Source organism: Euphorbia lathyris, chromosome 9 (assembly GCF_963576675.1).
Source record: "Euphorbia lathyris chromosome 9, ddEupLath1.1, whole genome shotgun sequence".
NCBI lineage: Eukaryota > Viridiplantae > Streptophyta > Magnoliopsida > Malpighiales > Euphorbiaceae > Euphorbia > Euphorbia lathyris.
The window spans coordinates 16,212,730-16,224,472 of NC_088918.1; positions in this window are offsets into that span (position 1 = coordinate 16,212,730).

Sequence of the window (11,743 nt, forward strand, 5' to 3'; positions counted from 1 at the left end):
TTTATACGCCTCAACAAAATGGCATTGTTGAACGGAAACATAAACACTTGCTTGGAATTATTCGGGCACTTCTTTTTTATGCTTTTTTACCTAAGCAATTTTGGGGCGAGGCCCTATTGACAGCCACATACCTAATAATTATCTTACCTACTCCTTTGTTAAAATGGCAATCGCCATATGAAAAATTACATAATAAAATCTCAGATTATAATTTCTTAAAAAAAATTTAGATGTTAGTGTTATTTTTCCAATCTTGATCCGTTCCGGGATAAATTAAATCCTCGTGCCTTTTTTGGTATTTTTTTGGGATATGCTCTTGATCACAATGCCTATAAAATTTACGATCCCTTAGCTAAAAAAATTGTTATATCCCGGGATGTTTTTCATGAAACCATTTTTCCTTATTCTTCCTACTCCTCCTTCACCTACATCCTTTGTACCATTACCTATATTTTTTCCTTATTCGGATCCTCCTACTCCGATCATCCCCACAACCACTCCTTTACCACCCGACCCTTCATATTTACCTCATACTTCCCCCACTCTCACAATACTTCATCCTCACCTTCTTTGGTGCAATCTCCCGTTCTTTCTACTGCCCTTATTCCTTTTCCTACGGGTGAGATTTTCCCATACCTTCTTCTCCAGTTAATTCTCCTATTAATCCTTCACTTCCTTTACCCAATTCTATTTTACCTTCTTCCTCCTCTTCTATTATCCCACTTCCATCCCCCAATTCCCCTACTACTTCTTTTATTACTCGTAGCATACGTGGTCGACCTTTAAAAAAACCTTCTTGGTTACAAGACTTTGTTGCTCATACTACTACTCCTCCATCTTTTAGTTTTCCGTGTCTACCACCATTTAGTGTTCAACGTTGTATTTTTCTTTCTACCATTGGTTCCGATGTTGAACTTATTACATATCAACAAGCATATTCTAATCCTAAATGGGTTCAGGCTATGGAAGTTGAACTACGTGCCTTGGAGGATAATGATACTTGGGATTTGACCACTCTCCCTAAAGGAAAGAAAGCCATTTCCACTAGATGGGTTTTTCGCATTAAACGACATCCTGATGGATCGGTTGATCATTATAAGGGTCAATTAGTAGCTCGGGGATACAATCAAATTCAAGGTATTGACTATACCGAGAGTTTTTCTCCCGTTGCTAAAGTTGTTACTGTTCGTTTAATGATAGCTTTTGCTTCGGCTCATACTTGGCCTATTCATCAACTTGATATTAATAATGCTTACTTTCATGGTTTTGTGGATGAAGATATTTATCTTCAACCTCCTAATGGGTATTCCAAAGCCTCACTCGGCCAAGTTTGCAAATTGTGCAAATCGTTATATGGTCTTAAACAGGCCGGTCGTCAATAGAATAAGGAACTTACTTCTCAACTCATTGCATATGGCTTTAAACAAACACATTGTGATCATTGTCTTTTCACTTATGATCATTCTGATATCTTCATTGTTCTCATAGTTTATGTTGATGTATTCTTATTACCTAAAATTCTTCGGATGATATTCAACATGTTAAAAATCACTTACATTCTCTTTTTACAATAAAGGATCTTAGTCCTACCAAATATTTTTTTGGGTATTGAGTTAGCTCAGGACATTACTGGTATTTTTTTGTCCCAACGAAAATATATCTCGGACTTATTATCTGATATAGGACTTACAACAGCTAATCCCTCCCCTTGTCCCATGCAACCTGGTCTCATTTTAGATTCGGATCTTGGCACTCTGATTGCTTCTCCTGATCAATATCGTCGTTTAATCGGACGATTATTATACTTAAATTTTACCCGTCCTGATATCAGTTTTGCTGTTCAACAACTCAGTCAGTTCATGACAACACCTTGTATTCATCATCTTGACACCGTATTTTATCTTCTTCGGTATCTTAAGGGTACTCTTCACTACGGTTTATTTTATGGTTCTTCCATTGATCTTCGTTTAACCGCCTATTTTGACGTTGACTGGGGCCATCGTAAAGCACCTCATCATTCGGTTAGTGGTTTCTGCATTTTTTTTGTACTTCCTTAAGCTCGTGGAAAGCTAAAAAGCAACCCATTGTTAGTAAGTCTTTTGCTGAAGTCGAATATTCATGTTCCTTTACATCTACATGTTCCTCTTCATTGTGATAACAAGGACGTTATTTATATTGCTTCAAATCCTTGAAGCTTGTTTTTCACGGACGTACCAAACATTTAGACATTGATTGTCACATTGTTCGTGAACTCCAACTTTCTGGTTTTCTTTCCACCCCTCATATTTCCACTAAGCTACAACTCGTCGATCTTTTCATTTATTTCTTCCCAAGTTGGGTCTTGTTTCATCACAACCTCCATCTTGAAGGGGTATATTAGAATATAATTAGATTTATTTTATATGTAAGGGTAATTATGTAAATATACCCAAGTAGAATAGCATGTAATAGTATAAATACATTTTATGTCTTATTAATAAAATTAAGTGAGTATTATTTTTAATTCACCATTCTCACTGCATTAGCCAAACTCAGTGGCGAAGCTTGAGGCCTATTTTTAATCATGTGTTTGAGATAATTTTTCAAAGTCCATGTTGTTAGGATTGAAAAAAAAAATTAAGCTTTCAGTACATTAAAAGTTTGGTGTGTTGGTTAAACAATTAAAAGTGTCCAACATAGGAGTAGACATATTTAATTTTCAATAAGTTGAAAGTTAATTTCTTAAAAAATTATAACATGTTTACATTTTTTTTATTTCTAGTTATAATTTTTTTTATAATTTTCATAAATTAAAATTTAATTCAGAAATTAAGTTATGTGAGTCTCAAAAGTAAAAATTGATTTTTTTTTTTTAAAAAGAGATATCATAAAAATAAGTTCATAAGTGTTACGAAGATAAAAAAAAAAAGTCCATTGAAAGTAATTAATAATAGTAACATAGTTACATAATTTTCTAACACTGCAAAATGTAAATATAAACCAATATTATGTGGGCTAGAAAGGGCGGAGCAACCAATACTCAAAAATTGAGTCGGTGGTTGGAATGCTCGGACCTTCAGGTTCTAGGAGCCCTGGCCACACTATAAACTCCTTAGAATTTCCAGTTCCAACCACTCTATCAGCAATATCAAGTACTATAGAAAACTGAAAAACCAATTGCTAAGTATTGAGGGTAATGTCCAGATAATTTCCAACCAGTACCATCGTATACATTTACAACTTTACCATATTTTGCAATGTCATTATCGGATATCGCAAGCCCGAGAAAACAAATCACTCAAACTATGTCCATTTTATGTCGTTTAAGGTTTTTCATCAAGAAATGCAACATTAGTTACAATATTAAAATGGCTAATTTACTCTTAATACTTTTCTCTTGAATTTGTACTTTTCATGTAAAAATTCTCTCTTAAATTTTATAGTTTATGTTGGTCCAAAATAAAATAAATTTTATTTTTATGTATATAGAAAGCTTATGTTTAATTTAGGGTATAGTTTCTATTTTTGTCTAGAAAATAATGAAAAATACACTTGTAAACTAACCGCCAACCGATGAGAAAGTCCGGCACTACGCAGGGCGTGTCTTCCAATACGCGGGGCGTAGATCAAGCAACCAGAGCAGATCTGCTTCAGAGGCTCCAATACGCGGGACGTAACCTCAGAGACGCCACGTGTAAAACTTGGCAACAAGGCGTTTCGAGATCAGAAGCTCCAACACGCGGGGCGTCCATTCTCATACACAGGACATACTTCCTTACGCGGGACGTAATGCCAAGTACGTCACGCGTATGCACCATCAACAAAACGCGCCAACTCTAGAAGCTGCACTACGCGGGGCGTAATCAACATTACGCGAGGCGTAACCAAGAATACGCGGGGCGTATCGTCTCTTCCGGCAGCAGTTGGAAGGAGTCAACAGCAGTTTGTGGAAGTTGAGGTAGTGGGATGATGTGGCATTGGTGGTTAGTGGTAGTTGGAGGAAGTTGAGGAAGTTAAGTTAGTTGGTTAGAGTTAGTTGGAGTTAGTTGGTGAATAATTACCAAAATGCCACTCCAAAATACTATAAATAGACCCCCCCCCTTCATTAAAAATCACACTCAACACACATACAAACCCCTCTCTAAAGGTTACTCTCAATGCTCTCTTTTTAGTTCTTAGTTCTTAGCTCCTAGTTCTTCAAGTTCTTCAAAGTTCTTCCTTTCGTTCTTCATTTTTCTTAGTTTCAATCCCTCTTTTAGCTCTTCTTCAGCTTTAATCCAAGTTTCAATAGCCTCTCTCCAAGTCCTTTCCAATTCAATTTAGCATTCCAAGCCTTCAATTTGCTCAATTCCTAGCTATAATTCTGTTTTCAAATCAATTTTTCAGATTCGTCCAACTACTTTCAAAGCCCGATTCCGTCTGTTTAAAGTCATTTTTTGCTTTCAATCCCTTCGACAAAGTTGTTCCTAACGTCCTGAAGTTCGATCTAGTGTGTTTATTTGCCCAATTCCGTGCCCAGAAACTCTAGTTACAAGCCGATCTTTCCAGCCCAAATTCTTTTAGACATTCTGTTTCCAGAATTTTCCAGATTCGTCCAGTTATTTTCAACTCCCAATTTAGTCTACTTAGCATCCGTTTTAGCTTTCGATCCTTTATAGAAGTTTGTTCCTGACCTCCTGAAGTTAAATTTAGCCTATTTACTCGTCCAATTCCGTGTTCTTAAGCATCCAAACGAGCCTCCCGAAATTGAGGGTTAAATCTGCCCCATTTGCCTACCAACGTTTTTGCCATTGCCAAGATCATATACCGTACGGGCCCGACCGACCACAGCCCTCCAAGAACTTCCAGCCGACACCAAAATTCAACATCAATCCGAGATAGCTATTGTGGCTCCGAGTTTGTTGTTGAATTCCAGTTCATTTTAATTGCATTTCAATTCCTTGTATTTGATTTGTTCTTCCATTTCTATTGAATTAGCTATATGTTTAGTATAGAAATTCTTCAATTGTAATCCATTTCCAATTTTATGCTTACCTCAAACACATGTATTCAAACCTTGATTTACATCAATAAAATACCGATTTTTCATCAAATCTCGTGTTAATTTCGCACCTTCAATTTCTTTATTTTTCCGTCTTCAATTTACACGCTTAGCTTAAATAAAAACAATTTATCTCGCAAAGTTTCTATAACGGCGCGAGAGACCCATGAGGGACTTTTTTCAATCCTTGCGTCCCTCGCCAATCGCTTCGATTAGATTTCAAGTTTTGGCGCGCAAATTCCATAAACTTAACTATTTCAATTGAGAAGTAATCTTCTCTGGCACGCCCGCACCCTAACCACACGTGACAAGGTTGAAATTAGCATATTTTGAAAATATCGCTAACAATTTTTGGCACGCCGAGTGGGACCTTTTGTTTTTTTAGGCTACCAAAAATTGCATATAGGACCTAAAACTTTTTTTTACACAATTTATTATTTTCCGGACCTCGTATTGCATTTTTCTCGCCCCACTTTACCTTACCAAAATTTATTAGCTAACGTTAACAATTTTTGGCACGTCCAGTGGGACCTTTTGTTTTCAGCTTAGCCAAAAATTGCAAAACCCATCACACACGTTTTTTTTCTCACACTCAGCTTTTCAATTTAGTTTATTATTATTCCATGCTCTTACTTTATGCAATTTTATTCGCTTTATTTTCATAATAAATTTGATTTAATCATTTTTTCTATTATCCGAAGAATGCCTCTGAATATCAATAGGTGCATAACAATTAAGCCATGACGAGGACAACATACGAAAATGCAAGGGACGCCACGATACCGGTGTATTTTGGTGGTTTCAATCGAGATCGACATTTTACAATAAGTACAACTGGATTGTGGGTCCATTGGTACACCGTCTTTAGATGCTACGACGATGGCTATGTTCAATTTATTCATAGCGATGAACATAATATTGATTGCAAGTGTTGTGCTTACGTTCAAACCGCGTCATTCTATGATGATCAATATGGTTGCTATGTGGAGCAAGTCCAGGAGTCCCATAAAAATCCACATGGTCCTGATTATATTGAGGTATGGGAGCACCTACGAATGAGTAATCCTCATTGCCGAGGTAGCTATATTTGCAATTATAGGGATGAAAACCTCCATTTTCATCGTCCTTGTCGGCAATCTTGCTTTGAAAGGAGTACGGTCATGGCTCCAATCGAGCATAAGACATATGAAGATGTTGTGTGCTCTAATATGAGCTACGACCAAAACTCTCTTGAGAATTCCAGTCATGTGGTAGAGGTGGAAGGAGTCCAAGTGGTTGAGGATGATGGAGAAATCGAATCATTACTTATGGAGGAGAACCAACCAAAGGACGATGAATATCAACAAAGAATGGACCAACTCGAGAAACAGGCGGACATTACAGCGGCTAACATAGTGGCTTCTTTAAGAGCCTGCATTGAAAGCTATTTGGGGGCAATCCAAAAGGAAGAATTTCATCACAATACGAAGTTAGAAGCATCTCCCACACTCCCAACTCCTCCAAAAACAAAGATGCCTAATGATGAAACGATAATGGAAAGTCAATAGCATGGAGATGATCCTTATGACTATGATTCTAGGTCCATGCAAGAGGATGACGCCGCTTCCAATGATCTTGATTCGGGGGGCATCCACGAAACTCCTATAGAAATTCAAGAAGAAGAAGGAGATGTTCTTAGGAGCTATGACTCAGAATCCAACGAAGTGGATGATGTCGTGTCTAGTGATCTTGATTCGGGGGGCAGTAAAGAGGAAGCAATTCAACAAGAACCCACTCTAGAATTATTGCCCATAGATGCAAATCCCCCAAAGTCAATGGAATTTCCATGGAGTCCTGACATGAACGAGAAGGAAGTGGTGCAAACCCAAGACGAGGATGAAGATGTATCTCATGAACTCAATTCAGGTTTCAGCCAGGAGGATGATGACCCATCAAGCACTTCTAACTCAGGGGCATCCATGAATCACCTATAGAAATTCAAGAAGATGAGGAAGATGTTTCTTGGAGCTATGATTCAGAATCCAGTCAAGACGATGAGGTATCCAACCCGAGGGACATCCAACTGGAAGAGGTTCAACAAGAATTTATTCTAAAAGAATCTCTCATTCTTGTGAAGTCTTTAAAATCAGAAGATTTTATGAAAAGTTGTGATATCGAAGAAGAAGTGGCTTCAGAAACACATGAAGATGTTTTCTACGATTGTAAGTCGCAACTCGGTCACGATGAAGAAAACTTCTATGATCATGGTTTGGGGGGCAGTCAAGATCAAGAGGTTAATCGAGAATCCACCCCAGAAATACCTCTAATGGTTCTTCCAACAACTCATGTTTTTCCAGAGCCTATGATCACCATGAAGTTTGTTAACTCAAATTGGGGACCAAGTTTGCAGACCATGATTCTTCTTTTCGCCAGTCTACTTCAACTTTCCTACCATCCGGACAAGTCACGAGGTTTCTACTTCTTAACCTTGTTTATTTATGTAAACTCTAGTTTACCAATACTTTTTATTAAGCGGAAAGAGAGTCATGAAAATAAGAGTCTAGACATGGAAACTCATATCCCTCTTGTAGAGATGTTACTGAGCATTTTATTGTATGAGGCGATAACATAATGTTGTACTTACAACATAGCCCATAAGACCATTCATGGTCAAAATAAGTTGGCGTTTTTGCCAGCACAAAAAAAAAGAAAATGAAAAAATTTCAGTTTTCAAGATGAATTATTTATGTTCATGCTTCCATTTGGTTCATATTTTCTACTTTTGTTTTCACACCTTCTTCTTCATTTGCTTCAAACTCTAACTCACAAACCAGAACACTCAATCATTACCATTTCTAAATCGTACTTGTTAACTATTAGTTGATTCCGGTTAATTAAAATACCCAGAACCAAGCTTTTGGAAATTATTGATCTCAAAATCATAATTTCCATCAAACAATTGTTCTGGTTAGCTTTTTTCCCAAAATTGATTTCATCCGTCATAAACCACCTTTTCCTTCAAACCCAATCTCAATTTCTTCGTTGATATCCAAATCATAACTCTCAACTTTCATTTTGTTCAAAACGATTTCCTATAAAATCAATCAACCCCACTCAAAATCAATCAAACACAAAAAAAAAACAATTTGTCTATCAAATTTCTTGCCAAAATCGGCCATTATCAATTCTTTGGTTCTTAGAAATCATCCTTTAGCATCTAATTAGTCTAAACAAAGTCTCAATTTTCAGAATTAGTTCTTCAATCTCCAGTTCTTCAGAAAAGCTTTCGATTTTCACAAACTTCAAATACGAAATTCTCTTAGTTTAATCAATCAATTCCCAAATCGTTTTTTGCAATTTCTTAGTTAAGCCCGTAAGATCATTACTCAATCCTCGATTCAAGCTCTTTTAGTCTAAATCAAATTTCACCATTGTTATATCCTTCAAAGCTTCAAGCATTTTTCGTGAAACCGAGATCACCAAAATCTCATTTTCGAGTCATTCTTAGTTTATACACCTATTCTAAATCATGTTTAGAAACTTTTTATTGATCTCCATCAATTAAAAAGACTCAGAAACAAGCTTTTGAGTTTTTCATCATTGAAGAATTCATCAAACAACTTTTCTGGTGAATCGTTTTCCAAATTTTATTTAGAGTTCGTTAGCTGATCATTTTAGCTCAAATTAATTTTAATCTCCTTATTGATATCAAGTCTCGAATTCTCAATTTTTATTTAGTAAAAAACGACCTCCTACAGCCTTCAAAATTACCCTTCACGAAACAGAATCAAGCTTTTGGTTTTTTCAACCATCAAACAATTATTCTGTCAGACTCATTTTCAATAATTTATTCCGACTCCGACATTATTTTTCTAAAATTCCAGTTCTAAACCCTTCCTTTGCACACTAACTTTAAATACTGGTCTTCGTTTCGCTCAAATCCGACCTCTACAGCTCCCGAAATTTAGCCCAAAAGTCCCACAAAAGCATCAGTTTTGTCCCATTTTGTTGCTGTTTTGGTGGTAAATTGCTGGTGCAGTCCCTGAACTCTCTGAATTGCTCCGAATTCGTCCAGAATTACCCGGAGAACGCAACAACCTCTGAAACGATTTTCCAGAGTTCCAGTCCTCAATTTCACGCATCCCAACGACATCAAAGAGATCGGTTAATTTTATTTCATCCCGTACATATTTATTTTTGTCACTTATTTACATTTCTAGCTTTAAAGTTATTATTTCTTTTTAAGTTGTAATTTTCATGCTTTATTATTATTTGCAATACTGAAAAATAGTTACAAAATCAATAAAAATATAAAAAAAAAAGGTTCAAAAAATCCTAAATACATTCTTTTGTGTACAAATTTTCAATTCTAGTCAATTTATACACAAAAGAGGGGGGCAATTGTTGGCCCAAAATAAAATAAATTTTATTTTATGTATATAGAAAGCTTATGTTTAATTTAGGGTATAGTTTCTATTTTTGTCTAGAAAATAATGAAAAATACACTTGTAAACTAACCGCCAACCGATGAGAAAGCCCGGCACTACGCAGGGCGTGTCTTCCAATACGCGGGGCGTAGATCAAGCAACCAGAGAAGATCTGCTTCAGAGGCTCCAATACGCGGGATGTAACCTCAGAGACGCCACGTGTAAAACTTGGCAACAAGGCGTTTCGAGATCAGAAGCTCCAACACGCGGGGCGTCCATTCTCATACACAGGACATACTTCCTTACGCGGGACGTAATGCCAAGTACGCCACGCGTATGCACCATCAACAAAACGCGCCAACTCTAGAAGCTGCACTACGCGGGGAGTAATCAACATTACGCGAGGCGTAACCAAGAATACGCGGGGCGTATCGTCTCTTCCGGCAGCAGTTGGAAGGAGTCAACAGCAGTTTGTGGAAGTTGAGGTAGTGGGATGATGTGGCATTGGTGGTTAGTGGTAGTTGGAGGAAGTTGAGGAAGTTAAGTTAGTTGGTTAGAGTTAGTTGGAGTTAGTTAGTGAATAATTACCAAAATGCTACTGAATAATTACCAAAATGCCACTCCAAAATGCCACTCCAAAATACTATAAATAGACCCCCTCCCCTTCATTAAAAATCACACTCAACACACATACAAACCCCTCTCTAAAGGTTACTCTCAATGCTCTCTTTTTAGTTCTTAGTTCTTAGCTCCTAGTTCTTCAAGTTCTTCAAAGTTCTTCCTTTCGTTCTTCATTTTTCTTAGTTTCAATCCCTCTTTTAGCTCTTCTTCAACTTTAATCCAAGTTTCAATAGCCTCTCTCCAAGTCCTTTCCAATTCAATTTAGCATTCCAAGCCTTCAATTTGCTCAATTCCTAGCTATAATTCTGTTTTCAAATCAATTTTCCAGATTCGTCCAACTACTTTCAAAGCCCGATTCCATCTGTTTAAAGTCATTTTTTTCTTTCAATCCCTTCGACAAAGTTGTTCCTAACGTCCTGAAGTTCGATCTAGTGTGTTTATTTGCCCAATTCCGTGACCAGAAACTCTAGTTACAAGCCGATCTTTCCAGCCCAAATTCTTTTAGACATTCTGTTTCCAGAATTTTCCAGATTCGTCCAGTTATTTTCAACTCCCAATTTCGTCTACTTAGCATCCGTTTTAGCTTTCGATCCTTTATAGAAGTTTGTTCCTGACCTCCTGAAGTTAAATTTAGCCTATTTACTCGTCCAATTCCGTGTTCTTAAGCATCCAAACGAGCCTCCCGAAGTTGAGGGTTAAATCTGCCCCATTTGCCTACCAACGTTTTGCCATTGCCAAGATCATATACCGTACGGGCCCGACCGACCACAGCCCTCCAAGAACTTCCAACCGACACCAAAATTCAACATCAATCCGAGATAGCTATTGTGGCTCCGAGTTTGTTGTTGAATTCCAGTTTATTTTAATTGCATTTCAATTCCTTGTATTTGATTTGTTCTTCCATTTCAATTGAATTAGCTATATGTTTAGTATAGAAATTCTTCAATTGTAATTCATTTCCAATTTTATGCTTACCTCAAACACATGTATTCAAACCTTGATTTACATCAATAAAATACCGATTTTTCACCAAATCTCGTGTTAATTTCGCACCTTCAATTTCTTTATTTTTCCGTCTTCAATTTACACGCTTAGCTTAAATAAAAACAATTTATCTCGCAAAGTTTCTATAACGGCGCGAGAGACCCATGAGGGACTTTTTTCAATCCTTGCGTCCCTCGCCAATCGTTTCGATTAGATTTCAAGTTTGGCGCGCAAATTCCATAAACTTAACTATTTCAATTGAGAAGTAATCTTCTCTGGCACGCCCGCACCCTAACCACACGTGACAAGGTTGAAATTAGCATATTTCGAAAATATCGCTAACAGTTTAATTAGGATTATTTGCATTTATACTAAATTTTTCTCTGTTACTATAAATAATGGCAAAATTAAGAAAATATTTCTAAAAGTGCGGTAATATAAAACGACATATAAAAAAACAAATTAAAAAAGATAAATCATCATATAATAAAAAACTGAGGGAGTAACAATTGCAAGTCTCAAATCGCAATTCTCATACTGCATTGTCTTATATATATATATATATATATATATATATATAGGAGAGGGCTCTTGTGAGAACCCTTTTTTAGGTGAAGACAATTCCTTAGGTGAGAACCACTCAAAACTACGTCGTTTTGAGTATAAAAATTAATAAAACATTATTTTTAGGTGAGGACAATTCCTTAGGTGA